Source organism: Eptesicus fuscus, chromosome 5 (assembly GCF_027574615.1).
Source record: "Eptesicus fuscus isolate TK198812 chromosome 5, DD_ASM_mEF_20220401, whole genome shotgun sequence".
NCBI lineage: Eukaryota > Metazoa > Chordata > Mammalia > Chiroptera > Vespertilionidae > Eptesicus > Eptesicus fuscus.
The window spans coordinates 31,837,088-31,861,877 of NC_072477.1; the positions used below are offsets into that span (position 1 = coordinate 31,837,088).

General features: G+C 40.7%; 1 long non-coding RNA gene across 1 annotated transcript; it reads right to left on the reverse strand.

The window, feature by feature from the left end:
• Nucleotides 1–13,258: 13,258 nt before the first annotated feature.
• LOC114230616 (uncharacterized) lies at nucleotides 13,259–24,157 on the reverse strand. Its single transcript, XR_003616544.2, has 4 exons — nucleotides 24,005–24,157; nucleotides 22,743–22,863; nucleotides 13,765–13,880; nucleotides 13,259–13,654 (listed from the first exon to the last, which is right to left on the reverse strand). It is a non-coding gene; the product is annotated as an uncharacterized LOC114230616 (long non-coding RNA).
• Nucleotides 24,158–24,790: the final 633 nt, after the last annotated feature.

A 24,790-nucleotide genomic window follows, 5' to 3' on the forward strand; every position in this document is an offset into this window, starting at 1 on the left:
TGAAGGCTGAAGGCTTGACTCTGCTGTAGCCTGGATCCCAGATGGCAGAGGAAAACCGGTGCTGGCAGCCAGGGGAAGGAAGGCCTATTGCACGAATCTTTGTGCAACAGGCCTCTAGTTTGTATATAATACTCTCACCTTCTTTACTCACTTAATTTTGGCACAGTTCTTTGTTTACCTGTTGGAAGACTTGCTCTACGTTTGACCCCACTGGCTCCAGCTGCTCTCCATGAGATGCCTACAGAGATAAGGAATTAGATGTTCACTTTATCCTGAAAGCACCTTCTCTAGCCGCACATGCAGTGGTCACTGTGTTCCCTTTTAGCATCCACACTTATTTAGCAGGTCTTCTACTTGATCGTTTCATTTATACGTTAGCTTTCCATTTGCAATAGTGATCCTCTTGAATTGTAAGCATGTAGTGAACAGGAATTGTATATTATATTCCAAGGACCTATTATCATCCTGATAATTAAGCATAGGCCTACCTGAGTTTCATTATCCATGAAGTGCTCTGTAAAGGGAATTTAACAGGCAGGTTCACGTCTATTCATTTACTCATTCAAAAAACACTTATTTCGTTCTTGAAGATAAAGTGAAAAACAAAACATAATCCTTCTCTTGGGACCTCACATATAGAAAAGGAGAGAGACACAAATCATTGGATAGAAGAAGGAGTAACAGCTATAAAACATTTTTAATATTGAAGCATAATCCTTGAATTATCTAGCATTTGTTAATGATGATGTTACAAAGCTCCTGAGGTAATGGCATAAACAAAGTATTATAATTTTGAAAATGTTCAGATCTGGTAAGGAGTTGAAGCTTCTGATTTCAATCCTGAATTACTTAATTCTTGGGTTCTGTTCTCTCTATAAAATGAGGAAGCAAGATGGCTTCCAACATTCTATCTATCACATGCTAAAAATCCATGATTGTAAAGGCTGCGGAAGAAACTCCTCTATGACTAGTCCAAACTGCAACCTCTGAATAATTTCCTTTTAAACACACAGCTTTGAAGTTCTGATTTGCTGCCAACCTGCCTAGCTGTGTTTATCTCCTCTCAAGATGAACTACCAGAATGAGGATTAAAAGTTGGACACATCATTGGTGACCATACCACATTCCTATGAATCAGACCAATAGCCATATGGCTGTTGAGTGTGTTTGAAAACACTGCCAAGCTGAGCAAGGGCCCTTACTCAGGCTCCTGGCCACAAGGACTGAGTCAGATTCTCTCTGTGATCAGAGTCCTCTGTTAGGAGGCGGTTTTGTGCTTCAGAAGGCTGTAGTTGTGTGTGTCTGTGTGGCTGTGGACATCACTCAGCTCAGAGGAATATGGCCTGAAAAGTACACAATGGGAAATATTACAGTTGTGCTTTACCTTTTTGGCCCCCAGAATCAGTTGCTGTCAATTAATTTGTGGTGTGTACATATATATAGCTTAGGTTTCTGAAGCATGTCCTTGGCAGGAAAGAAGGTCTCCTCTTATTTTAAAGCCCCCTTCCACCCACAGATAATTTGTATCGATACATTGGCATAGACTAAAGCATCTTTTATTGGGGCGAAATACCTCACGTTTTGAGAACTTTCATAAATAGCATCAGAATTATTCATTAGGAACCATTTTAGGCTGGACCATTTTGGAAGAAGTGGGGAACACAAGATAGCTGGAAAACTAAAGATTTATCATAATTTCTTAATTAGAAACCAAAATTTACTCAACTTGGTTTGTGGATTGGCATTTTTATCTTGCATTGTTATTTGTTTTCCATAGATTAAAATATTTGATATAGACTTTAGGTTGAACGTGGTAACAAATGCTGTGCAAACACTAACTCATATGATTCACATAATAAACTTCAGAATTACACAAAATTACTTCTACTTTAGATTTAAAAAAAAAAAAAAGTTTAGAGAAGAACTTCCCCAAACCTCTGAAGCTGTAGGCAATAGAACTAAGACTTGGAATTGGGTGTGTCTGACTCAAAAAACTATTATCCTAGGGACTACAATACACTGTCTCTCGTGTTAAAGTCTGAGGAGTCAACCCACTGGAATTCCAATTTTGACTCCACCGCTTGCCAGCTAGATAGCACTAGAGAAGTTTCTTAAATTCTCTGCGCCTCAGTTGCCTCCTCTATAAATTGGGAAATACTAAAATGTAATCCATATAGTTGGTGATAAGTAAATTAAATATTTTCAAAGTACTTAGCTCAGTGCCTGAAATATAGTAATTACTTGAGATATAGTAGCTATTTTAATTATTAAACACTTCAGGAAAGATAAAGATAAATGTGTGGCCTCTGTGTTCAGGGATCACTTAGTCTAAGGGAGAAGAGATAGATGTAGTTGAATGATTCAATACAAGGCAGACAATGTTTAAAAGGGGCAGAAAGCTCAAGTGAAAAAGAGAATATCCATTTGGAGGACTCTGGTATAATTTAATGAAAGAGGTGACATTGGGTTAAAAATGGGGCAACTATAATTACTGGGTATGTTATAGATACTGGGATCAAAGGAGAAGAATCTCGCTGTCTAATGGTATTTTGTGTCCACAAATCAGATTATAAGATCATGAAGAGCAAAGACTGCCTTTGTGTTTGCTCCTGGATGCTCCAAAACACATATGGCAGTGGTTCTTCATGGAAATATCAGATTACCAAGCCCAGCGGTCAGATGGTCACAAGTGTGGCAGCACCCTGCACCTGCACCGTCACCTCCCATTCCATCCCAAGTCTCCAGCACCTTGTCAGTCAATTGTATCTGTGGGAATCTGAAACTAAAGAGAATTTTATAAGGATAAAGACCTGTGTGGAAGATTAAGAGGTTCAAATATGCCATATTGGATCATAGAATTTATGCCAGAAGAAATGATATGTCATATACTCAAAATGATATATTTTTAGTCATTATCGGTAGTTCTGGAAGATTTGGCAACTGGCCTTTTAACTGCTTCTCCCACAGAACCTTCTCCTAATTCCATATTTACGTATATTGTCAGTTTCTTGACACTCCATTTGCATGTTTCACTCTAAGTTAAAATGTTATAATCTGAATTGGTAATTTCTCTCCTTTCAGCTAGCTCCTACTTTAGACATGGTAGCCAGTAGCCACATGTGGCTATTTTATTCATCAGTTTATTGTGATCATTAAATTCCACATATAAGTGAGATCATGTGATACTTGTCTTTCTCTGACTGGCTTATTGCACTTAGCATAATCATCTCCAAGTCCCTCCATGCTGTCTCAAAGGGTAAATTAAAACAACAATGAGGTATCACCTCACACCTGCCATAATGGCCACCATCAATAAATCAACAAACGATAAATGCTGGTGAGGATATGGAGAAAAAGGAAGCCTAGTACACTGCTGGTGGGAATGCAGACTGGTGCATCCACTATGGAAAACAGCGTGGAGTTTTCTAAAAAAAATTAAAAATGAAACTGCCATTTGACCCAGTGATCCCACTTCTAGGAATATATCCTAAGAATTCTGGTATACCAATCAGAAAGAACACATACTAGTACACCCCTATGTTCACAGCTAAGATCTAGAAACAGCCCATTAGTAGTTGAATGGATTAAAAAAAAAACTGTGATACATTTACACAATGGAATACTATGCAGCTGTGAAAAAGGAAAATCTATTTTTATTTAGAGCCGTGCATATATTATTATCCCTTCTATATTTTAGCCTGTGGATGAGGATTGCATCTTTAAAAATCTGTGTCCCAGGCAGCTCTCAATGACTTCCATGAATCTATAAATAGATAGCTAAGAGAAGCAAACCTCTGAGGTCCTTTGGTGGCAGTAAGCAAAAGTAAGTGTGGGAAACCAACATTTTGAAACAGCTTTCCATTATTCAGGCAACAAGAAATACTCAGAAACTACTAAATATTAAATATCGAATATGATATATGATATATTTTTCCTATAAACCTGAACTGCAAGCCAAGACTGAAAGTCAACACCTACAAACTTTCTTTTGGGGATATATTTTATATAGGGAGAGTACTTTTGGACAGTGCTGATGTGAGAGAAAGGACTGGAACTATTACTGAAGTGTTATCATATTATAATTCAGATACAAAATATGTTTCAACACTATGTCTGGGATCTTTCTTTTTTTTTTTTTTTTTCAATACTATAATCTTGATTTTTGGCTAAGAATATCACTGAAATTTTTATGGATGAAGTCAAACTCTGTATCCAGGACCATCATTGGGTCTTTGTTCCAGGGTAATAGGACACAAGTTTAAAAAGCAGTGGGCCAGTCGTATGTAAAGAAATACAAAAGTTTCTTCTGATTAAACTAAACCAATGTCAATACATGAATCATGCAGTAGCAATAATTTCAGCCATATGTCTGGAAGGCACTCGTATCTTTAGAGCAAATTCAAAGAAGGAAAAATAACAACACTGTCTACATTTTGGACACATGCTCAGGGTACTTTTCTTCTGAATATGATATTTGTACCTGTTGTCCAGGTTGCTTCTACGATTCTGCTTGCCCACTGCATGATTGCTTCTTATCCCCATGCAGAACGTTCTCTCCATCAATGCCAACTGCATCAATTCAATTACATTCAATTATATAGGAATCCAGGAAAGTGTACATAATTCAAACTAGAGACAGTGAACTACTTAGTGTTTTACATTTTTCCCCCAGTTCTAATGGTCTGTCCATTACAGCAGAGTGAAGTTTTTGTAATTGGTTCATTTTGAAAGCTAAGAAGAGACAACAGTTGTTGGTTTATTTATATCTCTTAACTAGAGGCCCAGTGCATGGATTCGTGCACCGATGGGGTCCCTCGGCCTGGCCTGTGCCCTCTTGCAATCTGGGACCCCTCAGGGGATGTCGGACTGCCGGTTTCGGCCTGATCCCTGCAGGCCAGGCCAAGGGACCCCACCAGTGCACGAATCCATGCACTGGGCCTCTAGTATGCATATAAGATCTTTGGTTAATCTCTTCCCACCCTCCCCCCTCCGCCCTTCCCTCTGAGATTCATCAGTCTGTTCCATGTTTCCATGCCTGTGCATTGAGCATCGGCCCCCTGGTGATCAGTGTGCGTCATAGCTACCGGTCGAACGGTCGAACAGTCACTTAGGCTTTTATAGAGAGAGAGATTATTTAATATCAATGGCAAAACAATAATTGGCAAATTTGATAAGTGAAGGATGTTATCCCATATGTGTTTTATAAAATTAGAGCAGTCTGGGTAAGATTCCATTGTAAAAGGAGACAGTTTCTCTATTCACAGTAACCACAAGTAGTAGAGCCTCTGGATAGTCCTGGTTTCCACAGTGACATCACATTGACCCTGGAGCCTCTGAGCCTCTGGTGGTAAGAGGAGCCTCTTTAAGGGGCCCCTGGCTCCTGACAGGCTGTAGCTGGACAGTGACCAGTGGCATGTCCCTGGAGCACCTTGGGAAGCCTCTCCCAGAAGAAAGACTGGACTTCCTGCCAATGAAATCAAGTGTGGGTGAAGTAGTTTTAATTTGATAATTACAAAATCATGACCTACTTTGTATCACAAGCTGATGAAAAGGGAATATGAGACATACAGATAAAACGTCCCTATTTGGTTTCCTCATAAACTATGGAACTACTCTGACCACAATTGGTCAAAGTGGTGCTATATTCACTTGTACGTATGAACTAATGGTTTATTTTCTACATATTCTTTTACCTTAAGAGGAGTCATGATACGTCAATATAACTTGTGTTTATGCAGCACTGTTTACAAATATTCCTAATTTAAAAATTCATGAGGCAACAGAAAAAAAATACCTCCCAGATAAGTGAATGTTTGGATGTGGCTCTCACATCATGGAATGTATTTAATTCAGTGGATTCACATCAAAGAATTTTAAGAAAACTGCCACCACATGAAGGACTGGCTGTGATAAAAAAAACCAAGGCTTTGTAAAGATTTGTCCTGGGAGAGCTTACCATGACTACTGATTAATTTCAGTGACAGCCAGCTGGTGGCAAGTAGGGGGCGGGGGCCAAGGTTGGCATAGAATAAGGTGGGGAAGTAGTATATGGGGGAGAAAAAAATGGGAAATGTCCAAATCCCTTTTTGTGGTGGGTCTTTTGGGTTAAAATGTGGCTGTCTTTACTACCATCAACTCAACTCTAATATAGTTATTCTTCTCGATGTGTCTTGAAATCTTAAGTAGATTTCAAGTTCAGTGAGAGAAGCACAGTACTCATCCTTTCTTTTATGTCTTAATAATAATAAAATCCTATATAATAAAAGGCTAATATGCAAATCAACCAAACGGCGGAACGACCAGTCGCTATGATGTGCACTGACCACCAGGGGGCAGACGCTTAATGCAGGAGCTGCCTCCTGGTGGTCAGTGCACTCCCACAGGAGGAGAGCCGCTCAGCCAGAGCTGGGCTCACAGCTGGCCAGCGCAACAGTGGCAGGAGCCTTTCCCACCTCCGTGACAGCTCTAAGGATGTCCGACTGCAGGCTTAGGGGAGTGGGCCTAAACCGTCAGTAGAACATCCCCCGAGGGCTCCCGGACTATGAGAGGGTGCAGGCCGGGCTGAGGGACCCCCCCTCCCCCCACCGGAGTGCATGAATTTCTACTGGATCTCTAGTAATTAATAATGATAAATACAGTAATGAAGAAGAATAAAGAGGCCGATCTACCTGTAACCTGTGGTTTCTCCAATGTGTGTTCCATAAACCTTCAAATAGGGAAGAAATGTATAACCACCTATTCCTGGACTAAAAAAATAGAGCACAAATGGAAAGATGCATTTATTTATAAAAGAAAAATCTAATATTCACTTGGGTAACATGATTTATTACCACCACATACTGACTGGACGCAGTCCAAGGCACTTATGTAATATGCAAGGTTGTTTTCTCACTCCTGGAAGAGAGCCCTTGGCTCCTTTTTGTTACCATCTTAGATGTGCTCATCGTATATGTTTAAGTTTCTACTAACACGTACAGAAAAGTCTCTGTAATTTAAATGAGTTAGTTGTTCCTGGGTTGCTCAAATCACTCGACACTTAATCAAGCCTTTGCCTTGCTGGATACACAGACAAAAATGTTGACTGCTTGGAAATTCCTTACACTGGGCATTGCTCACTAGACACTGGAATGTAGGGGACTTCATCATCACTGGTTAGAAAAATTGAAAATAAACACAAGTTCCTACTAGAAAGAGAAGAAATGATATTCCTGGTGTATTCCTCCTTCCTTTCACCTAATAAATCCATGGAGAAGAAATGCTGCTGTTCCCTGGGTAGAGAAATTACCTTTTACTCTGAGATTTACACCTATGATGTTTGCATAAGGCCTATATAGAGTGAGTTCTGCCATGTGTTCTCAAGGCTCATGCTACGCAAAGACCATTTCAGGGTCAATGACAGTGAAGAAAATTTGCCAGGAGATGGGGAAGTAAGTCTTCCAGGTACTTAAGCAAACCTTGTGCCAGAAATAAACTGCTGAGAGAAAGATCACCAGATGCCTTTTCACATGAGACCTCTAGAATCGAGGGGCATAAAGCAATTGCCAAACGTTCATGACCCCTTCCCTCCCCTACTTAATAAGGCACCTAATACTTCACCAGAAATAAAAATTTATTAATAACATGTCAAATATGTTTTAAAATACAGTTACCTTTCTTCTTCCCCTCAGTTTAAAAAACAATCCAATAAAAACTCTAAATCATGAACCAAATATTTTTAAATGTTAACAAGACATATGTTAGATTACGTAACAGGTACACATTTTCCCAAATGTTGTAGAACACCATCTGCTTGATATTTGAGTGCATTTTCACAGAACTCTTTTCTCCTTTTGTTAATGGTTTATGACAAATTTATGACACTATATTTCACAATAGCTGTACCAACAATTTATGACCGAAGGAGAGCCTGACAGAAAAAAATCACTTGGCATGCTCAAGTTAGACAGTTTTTTGCGACACTCTCATGTACACCAATCCTCTGCCCCTTACTCCCTCACGACCAAAGAAAAACAGGATGCCCGCAGCAAGGGGAGGGGCCCTCGTGGAATAAAGCTCAAGAAAGAGTTCAAAGCAGAAGTCGAAGATCGAGATGTGATTTTTCAGCTCAGGTTTCCCAAATTCTTCAGGCTCTGCAGCTACCCATAATTCTGAGTTCAGTATAGAATGTTTTTCCAAGATTTTCTTAGGTTTGGCCAAGAAAAAAAAAGTGCCAAATTCTTGTTAACTGTGAACAAAACTTCATCTTTACCCTAATGTTACTAAATGGCGCTCCCTTATCTGTATACAGTCAAGGCAGGCGGGGGGGGGGGGTGGCGGGGAGGGGGCGCGGGTTCGAGAAGAGAAATTTACCATGTGTCATTTCTTGGCTGATAAGGAAAGTACATGACTACATCCGTGTTCTTTTTTTTTTTTTCTCCTTGATGTAGATAAATTTTATAAGGGAAATAGTTTTCTGTGTATTTGACTATACAAACTATTCGCATATTTGTGGCCGATTTGGAAAACCGGTTTATGATTTTTTAACCTTGCATTTCTTTAAAGAAAAAAAATGTCTATGGAAAACTGGCATGAATACATATTCTTTGAAAATAGTAAGAGTATAGGCTTGAGTGTATATTTGGATTCTCAAAGTAATCTAGAGTCTCACTACTCAAAATATGGTCAGTGGACCAGCAGCACGCACATCACCCAGTAACCGGAGAAATGCAGGCCCGTGGGCCCCATCCCAGGCCTATTAAAAGGAATCCATACTTTACCAAGATCTTCCATGACTCATATGCACCGAAGATTGGAGAAGTGCTAAGGTAGAGGAATGTTCTTCATCCACACAGCTATAAGTCATCCTCGGGAACAGCTAAGAACCACTTTAATAGGGAAATTTTGCCCAAAATGTTCAACCATGAATGAAACAACTTTTAAGCCGGGTTCACTTAAAAGAGAAACAAAAAACCTGAAACGTGTCACATGCTGATGTATATAGTATTGAAGTTTGAGAATGGGAAAATGTAAGTTAAAATTCCATATATTACATAAATATTCATAAACTGTTTGAATTCATTGCACACAGTCTGCCATTGTTTCCAATCTAAGGTGTTTTTTTTTTCTTTAGCAAAAACGTACACAACAGATAACGAATACAGTGAATTCTAGAAACATGAAGATCACCTTAACAGACAATTATTTAATGACTAAGCATAATAATTTTCCAAAGAATTATATGAAGAAACTGATGAATTCTAGTTTGATACATTCTGAAAACCCTTTCCCACAGGAGTTCAACCAGTACTGCAAATTGTTACTTTCCTGCAAGTATTTTCGGGCAAATCAATATCAATGCTGGGGGGGAAGGAGAGTGAAGAATTAGAACCATAACTTCCAGTTGCAGCAAAGACTGGATGTTGGGCTGTGATTGAGAGAGGAAGCCAGTGATAGAAAAGGACAATAGCTCCAGTAGTGGGTGTTACGATATCTCTGGAGTTCACTTAAGCTACTCACCAGCACAAGGCAAATTAAAAAATGCTGCCCTTTTCACCTTGAACACCCTATATACAATTCTCAGGCTGTGATTTTTCCAATTCTGCTTCTCTTCAAGACTCTCCTTGACATTAATATAAGCCTCATTTTCTCTTGTAAAAAAACATGAAAGTTACAGAAGTCAAAGGATAAGGAATTGGTCCGTGTTTGACCTCCTGAGTCCAAGGAATGGGCTAAGGTCATCCATGCTCTCCCTCTTCAATAGCGGTTTTCTATTATGCCTCCAGGTTTAAAAAAAAAAAAATGCTGCAAAGCAGAATGCACACTGCTTCTTAAGATCTGGGTTAGTGGACCTTCCCTTCTCCCTGTGCATCTTCTCAGCCACAAATGCCTTTGGAGACATACACTTGAGAACAATCCCATAGTTTGGAAAAGAGAAATGCAGGTGCTACTCCCAATAGAATCCTTACCTTTTAAACGAAAGCCATGCATTGCTGAGTTCCTCTCTCCTCAGTGAACTGCTTAAGCCAAGAAACTGTGCACATTCATCCCTACTAGTATATCCCCAGCCCTGGCACAGTGCCTAGCTCATAGTAGTTGCTCAATTAATAGTGGGGAACTGCACTTAATTCCACATCCTCCAGCGCTAGAATTTATTAAATCTAGCAATATACATTGGAATCTGATCCTGCATTCGAGCTTACCCATGTATACATAGGCTTGCCATTTAGTCTTTTCCTCAACTTAATTTCTATTTTTCCTTTTCTCATCTGCCCAGGAGCTCAGTGTCAGGTATGTTTCACAGAAATACCACATTTCAAATAATGCATATACTGAATAGAATCTAATCTTGTGCATCATCAGCAAAAGAAAGAAAAGATAATACATTGAGGATCTCAGGTTTTAGATGTATAACAGGCAGGAAAGCAAAATTGAGTATAATAAACAAGCAACCCCTCTCCACATGAAACAATTTTCTCCTTCACTTACTAATCCTGTTCCTTATTTCTCTGCCCTCCTTTTTCCCCTCCCTCATCTCTTCGTTTTGCCTCTCCTCTTTTTAAAAATTTCTTCTTTTTTACTAGGTCTTTAGGCTGTTTGGGCACCCACAGAGTGATCAAAATTACCAAAGGCACTCAGATTTCCCACCCTCTCTGTCTTACTCTAAGAGTGGCTCTGGTCACCAGAGAAAGGACGTCCAGCTTCAAAAAAGTTGTACCTTGTCGCCCATTTGGCCTCTCACATATGGAGCAGGTCTAGCAGGGTCTCCCTATGATTCAGTTTGGCAGGATAAATCACAGCAATCTTATTGGTTAGCTCAGAAAGTTACATAGTTGAAATACAAATATTATTATTTTAAAGTCAAGATAACATTAGTCAACTCATCTATGAATTGTTTATTGGAAGAGAAATTTGATGCTCTAAAAGATATTTTTTAAATAACTTGTTTTGAAATCAGCACATATTTTTTAAAAGCATATTCAGAAATACTGCTGGTTTATAAGTTCCTTCTCTACATATGAATGTATAGTTCAGAGAGCTGGGTTAATGATGTCACCAAATAAACAGACTTCACATCTCTTACTGGTTCAGTAACTAAGAGTTCTTGCTTTGTTTAAGATTTCTGACACAGTATATATTACAATTTCACACTGTCTTGGTAATTTTCTCTCTCTTGCTCTTTTATATTGCAAAGTATGTGCATTTCTCTCCTCAAACAATTGTAATATGTGACATTTTAGTAAGTCACCTCTATTAGCACTAGTGTGTTTTCTTGTAGACACTGTCCTAAATGGAGCCAAATGTTCTTTTCAGTAAAAAAATTTAAACTATTAGAGAGCTAATTCTATTTTTAATTATATGATAATAATAATATCCTAATAAATTTTGAGTCTATTCAAATAATGTCCTCAGTGTTTAAGAAATCTACATTTTAAAAGACACATTCTGGAAAATAAGGTATTTTATAAGCATTAAAATAAAGTTTCTAAACTTTGTGGCCAAGTTTTTGCCCTTAAATTAATTTTTAAATATTTATATTTGTATTTCAAAGCTATTTCACCATTTATACCAAATGCCTTTAGAAATTAACATCAATTATAATTTTTCAGTTTGTTCTAAAGCATTTTTCCTAGTTTTGATTGAGCAATTAAATGTAAACCAGATACTTTTATCAATTATATAGCCATGTTGCTCTAACAATGCATGCTGATTAGAGTACTGATATTCTTTATACCAAAAGCATCCATGTTAATCACCTCTATGATTCATTAGAGGGAGCAAGTTGTGAGTCAAAACTAAAAACAAAATTCTCTTGAAGAGAAAAAGGCCTTCTTGGTTATAAGATGGCTTTCAACGAAGCAAGATACAAGGCTGACAAATCACCATATTTAAATTTGCCAAAGCATATGATCACGGAAGGCCTGTAATGTCTTCATTTAAAGCAGTGTCCTTGATTATCATGATGATGTATAAAGTGCTCGGAAAGCACATCAGTAGGCAAATCTTTCCAAAACCCTCTCACAATGTTCTCCTATGTCCTGTACAATCCTTATTTAAGAGTCTTACCTTGATTATCATAGTCTAGCCAACACTCATCTTTGGGTCTTTGGTATTTTCTTGAATATACCTTTGGCACCTAGTTTTCCCAATCTGCTTTATCAGTTAGTGACAATTACTTAAACGATATGCTCCATAGGACATAACTCATGACATTGAAATCAGACATCTCACTCGAACCTCAAAGAAAATGATGAGCTACTTCAAAGGATTTCAGGAATCTATCCAACTTGTTAAATAATTAGCTTTCAAGTTGCAAAATATAGGGGCGTATCTAAACTCGACCCCAAAGGCATTCTGACACGTTTTGTCAAATAGGGAATGGTCAACTATTGTACAAAAGTCAGTGCAAAGTTTCACCCAGGCAGCCTTAAATGCACTCTTAGATAAAGAAATAACATCATGTAGAATTTCTGTTGTTCTCCCCAATTTTTGCAGGTAAGATTTTTTAAAAAAATTATCAACCTATTAAAAACAAATTTTCCCTGCCTGCTCTTTTCCTGAGCTTCACAACCTATGAAAAATGACATCATAAATAAAATTTAAACTCTTAACTAAAGACCCACCACAAATTTTAACGGCCCCTAGAACTTAGAGAGAAGCCCATCCACAAGGCTACTGTATGAAGTTTCACTTTAACAGAGACCAAAAAAACAAAAAAAGCAAAATGGAAAACGGATCAGGTTGGAGTAGTCTGGTTGTTACAGTCAGCAGTTAAATTGCCCTAAGTCTGCCCCATCTTGAATTGCCACGAACGCTAAAAGGAGAATGATGTCAAACAATTATTTGGCACAATGCTTGACACGCCAAAGCTTTTCAGCAAGAACCTACCTCTCTCCTCATCGTTTACAGAAAATTACTGTAAATTTGTTCCACCCTTAATCCTCAGGGACAAGACTTTATCAGTTTCCTCTGTTCCTTCTCACCATGAGTGGCAGAATTTGGAAATACAGGCTTAAAAGGTTTAAATCTGTGTTAAGACGTCGATCTAGTCACTTCCTATGCTTTATCTTAAAACAAATTGGGGGAGGAGGTGCTTCTAAAGCACTTACTCGCCACTTAATAATGGGTGGACCTATTTCCAATTTGACTTGGTGATACTAAGGACTGCTGAGTAACAACCAGAGTTCTCTCCGATCGGTTTAGCATGCATCTCATCTTGGATCTCAAGTGCCTTACGTTCACATCTTCACTATAAACAGTTCAGGCATTTAGAAACAAAGTATCGATGGACTTAACAGTCACTTTAATTCATTTTATAAATAAGCAACTGAGAATTCTGCTCCAAGTGGCTGCTAGTGTAGCCCATCCCGTAAATGGCATTTTCCGAAGCATAAGGCACAATATGATACGAATGCAGCTCTTCGTAATAGAGAGACTGAGAACAGCATTCCTGTACCATAAACTTCAGCCGTTTTCTTGCATCAGAATAAGCAGTCTTATAGCAGGGAGCCCCTTTAAAGTATTCATAGCTCTCCTTCTCCGTCTCCAGGTGGATCTTCCTCAGCAAATTGTTAATTAACACAGACCTTCTCAAGTAGGTTTCTGGGTCTTCAAGAAACCTGAGCTTCTCCAGAGACAGTTTGAGTATGCAGGTCCTGTCTTCGGGCAATATCAAGTGCTGGAAGGCAAGCACATCGTTAAAGCTACTTGCCTTAGAGACACGAAAGCCAGAGCTAGCTTCTGGCCGCGTCATAAAAATGAAAGAATGAAAAACAGGTGAACCCTTACTTTTGGAAAATACCCATGGTAATCTTGATGTAAATCTTCTTCTTCTGCATATTTCCTCTTAAAGTAGGCTACTTTCGACGTTGTTAATGTGTGTGTTAATACTTTGGTTGGATAAGCTAAACAAAACAAAACAATTGGAGAAAAGTCAGATTTTTGTGACAAAGGGTATTTTACCACAAAAGTGCTAGGAGTAAAAAGGAACAGGGGACCCTGGAAAATGGCATTCTGTCTTCACTTACTAAGCAGCTTGGTTAAAGCAGCCAGGGGCATTGCCCTGTGGTGGAAATGCCACTATTCAGACCCAGAATCGGTGTTCAGGTTGCAGAATTATAGTTATCTCCTTAAGCATCCACTTGAAAATAAAATACTTACCAATCCTCTATTTCTTTTCATGCCATTTAATGCCGAAACATACCCAATTTGATTCACAGAATGTAATGAACCAAGATGTTATTTTCATCATTCTTTTATTTAAACTGCCTAATTTACAGAGGTAATTTAATGCTTCTGGGTTAATCAAGCTGGTGTAAAATTGGCTGGTGACCCAATTACACTTTAAAGAAATAATTGTGTCTGCCTATAGATAAAGCCTATGATATGGTGATGGTATATCACCATCCTCATAATGCCTGTCTTAAAGAGTTAATCATCATGAAAGGTTTAAATAACATTCCGACTAGCAAACTTGACCTTGGTGTAATATCTGAAAATGAAAATCTTTGTTCTCTCCTTTGAAATACTATTGCTATTGAGGATTCTGGCTTACCTAAGGAAGGCCAGTGTTCTGAGAGCAGATTTTCAGAAAAGAGATGGTTTGGTTTAAAGGAAGTTCCTAGTGTCTACTCTAGGTGGTGCTCATATCACAGAAAAGAAGCAAGCTCGACCTTAAAAGCAAGAGGCAAGGAGCTTCCTAGTGAATGCAGTGAATGAATTTAGACTACAAATTACTGAGTCCTGTTCAGCACTCAACCTCAGAGGCCAGACCAGGGAAAAAAAAAAGTTCATGTTTAACCATTGTCTGTTTTAATCTCAAATATTTCCAGGTGTTGAAATCATTTGCTTCTCAAAATGAATAGTTTATTAAAGTGTTAAGTAAATTTTTGGTTCAGACATTTGATGTTTTTCCTCTAACATCCTACATTTTTTAACTCATAAATATTAAAAATGTGTTCTTCAAGAACCTGCTCCTTCTAGTTTTCCCCCAACTCGATGCATCTGTATAAATGCTTCCTGCATCTTTTTGTAGCTGAGTGATTTTTCTAAATCGGTAGGAAAAGCTACAAAAATCACACTTTAAGCACTCCAAGTAGTCTGTGCCTCACAATGGGTTATAAACCCAAGAGAGCCTTTAAATAGAGTTAGCATGTCTTACAAGGACAACAAAAATTTTAAACCACTGGTGTGTCTGACATAAAAAGAGACAAATGTGTAATGATCACTTACAATCTACGCAAAGACAATAATTGCTACCGTATACAATCTTTGAATTCAATCAGCAAAACTCGGCTTATATGGAGTTTTTACAGATTTTAAAAGGTTAGAACAAAAGAACAAAATTGATTACATTGAAAACAAAGGAAGCATCTTTGAAAGCACTTTTCCCAGGAGCTGATTTTTAGTAAACATTTTCTTTGGTGTATTTTCAACGGATTTAATCAAATAATTAGGTGAAACTTTGGGACCTCCCGTGGTGACAATCGATTCATGAGACTGACATCTTTTTAAATGGCTTAACTAGTTGATGCCACAGTGGTTCTCAAACGTTAGCCAGCATCAGCACCATGGGAGATCTCCTTGAAACATGAATTGCTGGGGCCTCTGCCCCCAGAGTTTCTAACTCAGTAGGTCTGGGCTGGGAGCAGAGAATATACATTTGTAACAATTTTCCAGATGATGTTGAGGGCCACGTTTTTTTAGAGCCTCTGTGTTAAAGCCTCTTAGGCAAACTCGGGAGGAGCACTACAACAGCAAGTTGAAAAAACAGAACATTGAGCCAATCAGCCGATTGCCTTATCATCAGAATGCCAAGCAATCAGCTTGATTGATTTTTGTTGTTGTTGCTATTGCAACATTGGCTATATTGGCTTAGATGCTTTAGCATCATGAACAAAGCCAGACTGCATTTAGCATCATGAACAAAGCCAGACGGCATTTTAACTAGTGAATGATGTCACTTTTCAACATAAATTCCTAGGCTCACATTAAGAAGTATCAATGGCTGTTATTCGCATTACAACTGGAGAAGTCGCTGATTTCTTAAAATAAGGTCCAATGAATTGCTATAGAGTAGTGCAGGATGAAGAAAGACTTGGAAATGAGAAGAGTGACTTTACCATAAGGAAAACATTATAAATATAATATGTACCTATCTTTAAATGTCTGCTCGTTTTATTTTCCAAAGTAACGCAATGTCTACAGCATTTATGATCAGTTAAAAACCTTTGAATGAATGATACAAGGAAGGGCAGGTGGCAACTTGGAGAACCAAATGTCAAATACAGCAAGTAACGCTCTGGGGAAGGTATTTTTATTTAGGCCAAAAAATATACCAAATGTCTCTAAGGTTCATAAAGATTCTGTCTGGCTGTATTCAAGCAGTCAGCCTAAGATTATGAATGTTGCAGACCCTGAAGATACAGAGTAAATTCTCAGGGGACTAGAGTGGTGTCTCAGCTCCATGGGCAACAAACACACTTAGCAACTTAGTTTACTGCTCTTAAAAAACACCCCCATGGGTTGTTGAAATGCTGAAAAGCTTTCCCAGCTGGTATCAGTTTGACAATTACCTCCTTACAGGCTGTTTAGCTACTTGCAATGTTTTCAGCATCAAATGTTGGAGGATGCTCTCAGCCACTTTGAGACTAAAATATACAGCAAACATAAGTAGCTACATCTGTTTTCTTGGCTGAACTGGAACTCAGCAATTCAGACCTGGAAACTATTATCTGATCACCTGGTTCAGCCTCCAAAGTCTGTAGATGAGGAAACTGTGGCCCAGAGCAGTTCAATGATTTACAGTCTGTTGTCCGCTGAGAGTTTGGGTTTTGAAGTCAGATGGAAGTGGGTTTGAATTTCCGCTCTGCTGCTTCTTAGTTGTGTGACCTTGAGAGAATTACATCAACTCCACGAATCTCATTTGCAAAGTGGGGATAGAAATAATACTGGCTCATAGGAGCGCTGAAATAATTCATGGCCAGAGGCTGGCACTGTGCCTAGTATACAGTAAGTACTCAATAAATCCTAGCTCTTATTAGTGCCCATAAGGACAGATCTAGCCCACAGAAGCAAATCCCAGCCTGGCCTCCCAGCTCTGACTCTGAGACTCTTTCCATCACCCTGCCTCCCGGAGATACTAGGTTATAATTAGAGAGGTAAAAGACTGCAAAGGAATATTTCAAACAGTCATGTTTAAAAATATAGTACAGGTACTATAAAGGCTCTGAGCAAATATTTCTTGATTTAGTGCCTCTGGTCATTTATTTGGGGTAAAGGAAATATTTTTGAAACATCCACACAGTCATTTGGAGAGTTCAAGTTACTCCAAATATCCAAAGAAGTGTGCCTGCTATAACCCCGCCAACATGTGTAAATCTGTATGTATATGTGTAAATCTGTATGTATAAGTCTCCTGCAACTAAAAAGGCAAACTCTGCCCAGCCTGTAATTCAAATGAAGCTGATGAAATAGACAAGAAAAAGTAAAATGACTTTGTCTTCCTAGACAGTGTCGTGAGCTCTGAGAACAGCACCTAAGTCATAAAACTGAATTAGGCTGAGCCTACATTTATCTCTGGGGGTTAAAATGGCGAATGCTGGCTTGAATATTCCAATTGTTTCCTTCGGACACACGAAATCTCTGCTGGGCTCAGTGTATTTCATGGTGTAAAACTTCAACAAGCAACACATTAAGAATCACGGAACAGAATGACCATCCCGTCATTGGAGTTCTGGCAGTACAATTTGTACTTATTTCTTTAAATAAATGTTTAAAATGTAATTACAAACGATTGCTCAAATGCTTTCTTATTGTTCTGCTTCTGCCTCCAGACAACTGAAACCCTATTATTGTACAAGTGATTTCATTTGGTGCGCGGCCCAGGGCAGTACATTAAGGAAAGATCATCAGCAAATTAATTTACAAACACTTTGAAAGAACAGACAATGATAAAAGAACAACTCCTGTCATCGTGACCTGTTCTTTGTCCAGGACTGTGAAAAGCCTGAGAGATGATGAAGTGATGAGTTTAACATATTTGAATTTTGGTAGGCTTTTTCATTTTCATGCAATCAATACACTGCAAAACCAGCGTCCAGACCATCCCATTAGATGTGTGCATCTGTAGCCACAGACAAAAGAAGAGTCTCATCCATGGGGAGAATAGGTGGGTTCTCGTCTCAGATCAACAACTGACTCACTGACTCATGCTACAGACAACTCAAGGGCCTCTGCTTCCAGTCTCCCATTGATTTCCCTTTATGTGGTGTTAGCCTGGCATGAGCCTCAGAAAGTACATGCCTCGCCCTCAGTAGTTCATATATCCTACTCAGCAGCAGTTAGAGCATCGATTCCCAGTCAAGGGCAGGTACCTGGGTTGCAGGTTTGATCCCTGGCCCTGCTTTGGACATGTGTGGGATGCAATCAATCAATGTGTCTCTCTCACATCGATGTTGCCTTCTCTCTGTCCTCTGTCTCTCTCCTCCTCCCTCCCTCCTTTCCAATCTCTCTGAAAAGCAATGGAAAAAATATCCTCCAGTGAGGGTTAACAACAAAAAGTGTAGGCAGACCTACACGTATCTGGTGGCAAAGCTACCAGCCATCCTGCTTGAAGGGCCATGACCACTTTTGTTTAGAAAGAGCTATTTCATCTGTCACTGTTGGCCATATTCTGTAATCTTGCTGCAGACTTAAAATATGTGCTTCAGCACAACTTTCCAGTACTGGTCCACAGGCCTAGTTCAAATCCCAGCTCTACAATATTTGTGCTTCGTGACTTTGGGCAACATTTGCTTAACCTCAAAGAGCCTGAGTTTCCCCACCAATGAAATACCAAACTCACGGGGAGTTGCATGCAAGTTAAACGAGATGATGTTTCAAAAGCACATACTCAAGTGCCTGTTGCATATCCACATATTTTTCGGTCCATAAACGTTAGGTATTATTATTTGTTCTCTGGTTTTTGAAGTCATACATATACCCTACTCAGCAGCACTGTGTCATCTATGGGACATCTGTCCTCCCTTTAGTGTTAAGCACAGGGTGCATGAAACATTCCTGAGTGTGTTCAGGAAGGTAGACCAGGGCAACATCCAAAGCTGTCATGCTGTGCCCTCTGTGGACCTCCAGTCTTGTTGATATTTAGCGATATTGCCTCAATCGTCTCCCTCACCAGCCTTTGCCTGGCACCCTTCTGTGAACTGTGTTGTATCGGAGCAGAACTCAGTGCCAGTTTTGAGCTCTGAATCAATGGGACAATCTCTTTCATCGAATGGATCACCTACCCCAAGCACAAGACTGACTCTCCTGACAGTTCAAAATGACCAACCAGCTGTGGCTCCTGGAAGACTTTCATCGGAACTGTCACTGGGGGACGGACAGCCAGTGCGTTAGAAGGGTTTCTCAAGAGACCAGCAGCATTTGGGACCGCCCCAGTTACAGGCACAGGATATTAAGTGAAACACTGCCGATTCCACAAATCTATCTTGTTCCCTGGTGATGGCCTTGGAACCAACGAGAAGAGCATTCCGTGGGAGGTGACCATCCATGTCGCTATGAAGGTACCTTAGATGCGGCACAAAGCCTAACTGCTGCCATGATCGGGCCCTAGTCCTGAGAGAGACCAAGAGCTGTAGGTTGCCCGGGGAAACTTTGTGGTTCACCACCCCTCAGAAGTGCATTCCTTGTTTTGAAGATGATCCTCCCTTCCACTCCACCTTTCGCTTTGGAAAGTGGGACTAAGAAAGAAAATTAGTAAAGCAACCACACAGCTATCTATAGGTCCCAGGAAATATCTTCCCACTAATGTCTATGGAGAGGCTATAGCTGCCTCAGATGCCCGGGTCTGCTGCTCAGAGAGGACGGTTGTAATCCCTAATATACACTCAGCAGGTAGGTGGTCTTTTGAAAAGTATCTGATTTATGTCATCTATATCATCTTCCACTTTGATACCACCATCAGGTTGGGTTACAGCACCCGAAACATTTAGCCAGGTATCCCAAAGGGTTTGTAGAAAAACAAAAGGTGTAATGACTCGTGAACAACTTTCCTCACTCAGAATTTGAGAATTTGCTCTGGAGTTGGGTGGTTCTCTGCCCTCACTCACATGGTGCCTGATCTGTGTCACCACCTGGAGCTGCTCTAGTGGCAAAACGTTCTTCCTTCACAAGGAGCCTGTCTTCTAAGGAGCTAAAGGTGCTTCATTAAACTGCACTGTGTTCAAGCTCACGCGCTCCACCTGATTTAATAAGAGTTGGTCTATCTCCCACGTTACAGGTAGAGAACCTGAGCCATGAAGTGATGAAACAAGTACCACAGGGGGGCAGAAGTGAGGCTAGGCTTCTGAGTCCTGCTTCTCTTTGCAATACCCCCGCTTTCCGTGATATTTCTGATCCACGCTCCCTTTTGATAATCATTTTTAAAAGAAAACATACGCTTATACACCACCACAGAGGAGAAGTTCCAGCTTCGAACCTGTCCCTTGTCCCCTTCTAAGCATCAATGGTATTTAGAAGACACTTGGATCTCTGCCTACCAAGTAGACTTTCTGTGCACTTTACAGTCAATAATTTATAATGTGAAAAAGTTTTTTATTCTAAATATAAAGCTATATTACAGTACTGAACATAACACCAGCCAACCCTTGTGCGTTTCAATAATATCCTCCCACCACCCCCACTGAGGATTAGCGCCGTAAACTAGAGGGCTCTGTTATTTGCCTGTTTGTAAAAATTTAATCAGAAAAAAATTAAAAGAGAATGGTGTTAGACTAAAAAGGGGCTGCACTGAAGGAACGCATAGATACTATTTAGACAGATAACTTATTAAAAATAAGGTGTGGGGATGGGAGCTTGACAAGGATTGGCTTCCCCTAACCCGGAACCTGTGTTTCTGCCTCAGTTTTAGTGCTGAATGATTATAGTCCATTTACACCTCTGCTTCTGAAATTCTTCTAATTTCACCCTTTTCTGGGTTTCTGAAGCATATCGCTTTAACAAATAGAGCAATGAGAACTGGCCTGTGCCTTAGGTTTAGACCTATTGTTGGGAAGTCAGTGTTTTGATAGCTGAAGCCAGCTGGCCTGAGTCCTCAGTGGAGAGCCCAGATATGGAGGCAAGAAACCCCAGCATCTTCATCAAACCTTTCCACTTTCCTCCACATTACACAGCATCTTCTTAATCTCATGAAAGTACCATGACATAAAACCGAACGTGGAATGTTCATCAACACCTAAAAACTTCCAACAAGAGTTGGAAAAACATGAAATTAGGACTTGGTTTCCATTTTAACCTGAATGATCTCAGCTTTATCTGAGCCTTATAGACCAAAATACACCCCCCTCTTTATACCCCTCTTTATATGTTCAATTACAGCTGGTATTCCTATTGAGGAGGGTGACTACATCCTTAACTGTAAATTGGTGAGAATTGTTTTTCACACTCTGACGAATGTCTCTAGGATTAAATACGTATATTATAATGGTACTATTTAATTTGTTTAAAGCTAAATACCATGATAACATTTTCTGGTGAATGATTTTAAGCAGATCTGTTCTCCAGAGGTACACAGCATATATTCTGCACATTATACATTCAGGATAAAATCATAATGAAAACTTAAGAGCCTCTTTTACTTGACCTTTTTGATTGTGGCAGTGGTCTTCACGAAAGGGCAGACTCATTCAATAATTAAAGGCACTGAATTATTTTAAACTCCTATGCATATTACATAAAAAATAGGATGTGTATAAATTACTAAAACACAAGACTAAGGCATGTACAGGAACCAATACTGTGGCTGCTGTACTCAAACTTTCCTCAGGTTGATAGTATGACTAGATCTCTATCCACATCGCCTGGAAGAATGACAGTAAGTCTTTTGGGTATCCTTAGATTTGTTTTTCACCATAAAATGTAGTAATTGTGATGGAGAAAGAAAAAAAGGGTGGGCAGTACTACAGGCTAATTGAAACCAACATTTGTGATGGTTCAAATGGTCATCTTTAATGCTTAAAACCACTAAACCACAAATATTTCAATGACTATGGAGACCAGTATTTTCAAAGCCTCATGATACTCTTAAACACTATGCTAGCATAACTGATAGAAAATGGTATACCAACTACACTTAAATAAACACTATACAACAACCGAACAGAATAAATTTTCAAACAGGTTTCTGAGTAAAATTGTTCAATTATGTATTTTTACAAAGGGAAGAGAGGCAGCGTGGTACATTTTCATGAATTTGATCACAATTTGCTAGGCTGGTTACCTACAGGAAGTACACATGGATAGCTCCGTGCATGTGAAAGTTACACAACGCTGGAGGGCTGAGCACTCATTAAAAGACTGTATTCAGTCTTGAAAATTGAGTTTAAATGCTTAACACTGATGGGTTTGTATCATCATGACCTTCATGCAAATTAAATTTAAAACATCGCCACAATCTCTGTTTGCAACTTAGAGAGTCCTTTTCATTGCCTTCACTCAGACATGCACCAGTGTGCAGAGCGGGCTTCCGCTTGACATGTTCCCCGAGCCAGGCTGCCTCATTTGGCCCACCCTGTTCACAGGGGTCTCAGAGAGAAAGCTCTGCCAGCCCACCGACGTGCTGTCTACAGAAACCCTCTGTGGACTTCTACCCAGCAGCCATCTACAGAAGCAGCCCCTTAGATTGATCCTGTAAGTTACGGGAATGCTACATTAGCATTCGTTTCTCTGGATACATATTTAAACAGCAGTGTCTGTAAAGCCGTGGTTACCTGGTAATGCTGAATCAGTCCGAAAAGTGTATTTCTAGGACAGCTTCAGGAAATCTGGTGAGAGTTCTCCTTTGCACAGCAAGCATTTCTCACAGCCTCTGGCTCATGAATGAATGGTCACCTGAGGTTTCGAAACAAGGAGACAGACACAAATAATATGGGAAACGTCAGCACGACACTGACTTTGAACTGGTTATCAAGTCAGGTGAACGCACTTAGTAGGAGGACACTAAGATCTTTGAGGTGGGGGGAGGGGGCAGGGTTTGATCTGGACCAGAGAGATAAACAGATAAGCCTTTGAAGACACTATTAATTTCATTTTCTCCAAATTTAATCTCAAACATGAGGAATCTTAACTATCCTAGGAAATGTGGAAATAACTGAATAACTGATCTCACCTGTTATTTACTGGGAGATTACCAGTAGGTTAATGTGGTGTTGTTGTTTTTTTTAAACTCAGTCAGAGAGATATACTCTGTTTTTAAATGCTAGGATTTGTATAATTTCAGAAAATATTTCCTCTAAAGTAAGAATCCAGCAGTTAACTCAAAACACACCAATTCAATCGTTCTCTGGAATACACGCTATTTCTCACGAGCTCTGAAATAGCTAACTGGTCCTTTTCTTTAAAGGGCATGTTTAACTGCCCCCTTTTCTACCTAGATGTAGGCTTACAGATCTCATCATCTTCTATATTTAGAGAGATGAGCTTTCCAAAGGCAGACAGGCAGCCAATGAGGAGGATCCCATCAAACGAGAGGTGAGTTACTATGGTTACTTTTCAGGAGGTTGAGGAACAGGGAAGGGCTGCTCCCGGCCAAATGGACCCTTTCCAGAGCAGGACCTAAAAAGATGTTGCTCCCCGGTACGTGCCGATTCCATTAGCGGAGACGACACGGGTGTCGTTTTTCGCCTGCACCGCAGGCTTCCTGTGAGCGATCGCTGCTTCCAGCCCCGCGGAGGCACAGAGGCAGCGAAGTCCAAGGGAGAGCAGGGACTGAAAACTTCCGAACACACACCTAACAGCGACGGGCAGGGGCATCCTCAAGAACCAACTCCAAGATTATTTCTCCTTTATCGTTATTATTGAGCCAGGATATTTGGGGCAACCAGCTGACCACTTTCCAAGGGGCTGGGGGCGGGGTGGGATCTCCAAACACCTGCCTACCCTCACCCGCAAGGAAAGGAGTCTTTTCTGAGCCTCCAGGGAAGGCACGGGGCTGGGAGAGTCCACACCTACCTGGGGAGCTGGGTCCACTCACCGTGAGACGGGCGCGTGCAGTGCACTTGTTTCGTACAGGCGCGGGGTCCGGCGCTCCCTGCCTTTGCGGCTGTCACTCTTCAGACGGGCGCGGACAGCGGCGGCGGCGGCGGCGGCAGCAACTGCAGCTCGGCCCGCAGCCCTGGCTCCCGCAGGTCCGTCCCTCCCGTCTCCGAAGCGCCTCTCGCTCTGGTTCGGAACGCGAGGCGGGCGCGCAGCTGTTCTCGGCTCGCATTGGACCAGAGGGAGCAGATGTTACCCGGTTGCTAGGAGCGTTGCTAGGAGGCGATGACGCCCCTCCAACCGCTCAGGAGCAACTTTCCTGTAGGTCGGGTGCAACCGGCGGAGGCTGTAGGAGCGAGGTTTGAGAGCTGGGACGAAGAAGGGCGGCGAACGGAGTCCCACCCAGGGAAGGTCCTCTTTGGCCTAAGTTGGGTCCAGGAGAGCGGGCGGGACCTGGGGTGCGTGAGCGCTGCGGCCGCCCGCGCCGGGCTTCCTCTGGATGAGCTCCCGCAGGCCTGAGCGGGCGATGGGGGCCGGCCGTGCCTGCGCTCCCAGGGCAGGCGGTTCTCCGTGGGCCCTAGCTGGGGGCGGGGTGGGATCTGGAAACACCTTCCTACCCTCTGTCGGTGTGCCCTGTGGGGGTCGGGTTTGTGATCACAGCAGGACAGCACTTTCAGCGGCTGAGGAAGCAACAGGACGTAGACAGTGCTTTTTAGACACTGAGACTTCCACTAGATGCTCCTCTGCCCCCGGGCAGGTCCCTGGCAAGGGGAGAGGTGGAGGA